Source organism: Echinops telfairi, unplaced genomic scaffold (genome assembly GCF_000313985.2).
Source record: "Echinops telfairi isolate 266 unplaced genomic scaffold, ASM31398v2 ScPeMD7_57;HRSCAF=196, whole genome shotgun sequence".
Classification (NCBI taxonomy): Eukaryota; Metazoa; Chordata; class Mammalia; order Afrosoricida; family Tenrecidae; genus Echinops; species Echinops telfairi.
The window spans coordinates 271,307-272,426 of NW_022103955.1; positions in this window are offsets into that span (position 1 = coordinate 271,307).

Consider the following 1,120-nt stretch of genomic DNA (forward strand, 5'->3'; position numbering starts at 1 on the left):
TTACAGTGGAGAGAGGAAAACAGCCTGCTGGGGAAACGTTATTGGAGATTTGACTTGCTGGTGACTTAACAACAATAAGGTCTTTATAGCTATTGATGCATTCAATCTCAACCTCAAACCCACAACCTAAGAACTACTTTTCACTTCCCTTCTACACACAGCAGCACAAAAGGGGTTTAATGATTTGCTCAATGTCATGGAGCTAGAAGGAGATAGAGCCAAGACTGGACCATTGAGTGATCTGACAACAGAGCCATTAATCATAAACAGGGCCCTTATCTTCCGCAAAGATCATAGGCATAACGGACTTGGCACCAGCCCTGCCACATGGCAACCTTTCAGCAAATAGTTGCTATCTTACTGCCATCAAGTTGACACCAAGTCAGCGACCATATAGGACAGGGTATAACGGTCTCTGTGGGTTTCTGACACTAAATCTTTACAGGGGTAGAACGACTAATCTTTCTCCCACAAAAGTCCCTATGGTTGTTATTAATTCGGTCAGAAGTCACTTTAATGGTGACCAAATCCTTCCTCTTCTTAGATTCAATATTATACCCCACCGCCTCTAATAGCGCCTCTCCACAAACCAAAACAGGCACAAGAGAGTTGCTCGTGACTCATGGTGACCCCATGTGTGCACTCCACAGGATTTTCAAGACTATAGGCTTTAAGCAGGTTACCAGACCTTTCCTCCAGGGTGTCCCTGGGTGGGTTCCAACTGCCAATGTTTTGTTAAATAGTTGAGTGTGGAAGTGTTTGCCCCCCTTCAGTAACTCCAATATCCTTACAGCTCTCTATTCACAAAGGACTGTCTTTCCAACCAAGGAATCAGGGCACATGTCTTCTCTCTGTTTTCCTTTTCATCAAGTTGTTTGGGACTCCCCAGGAGCTGGGTCCCAGGGACATATTTGTATGTAATTATGACCCTGTCATCTACGACATGATCATGATAAATGGAGAAAAGACTGAAGTGATCAGGGCTATCTTCTTGCTGAGATCCACAATAAATACTCATGCAAGCCCCAGTCAAGAACTCAAGGGATGCATTGCATTGAGTAAATCTGCTGTATGAGGCCTCTTTCAAAAGTGTTCTTCTTTAAAGTGTTGAAGAGCAAGG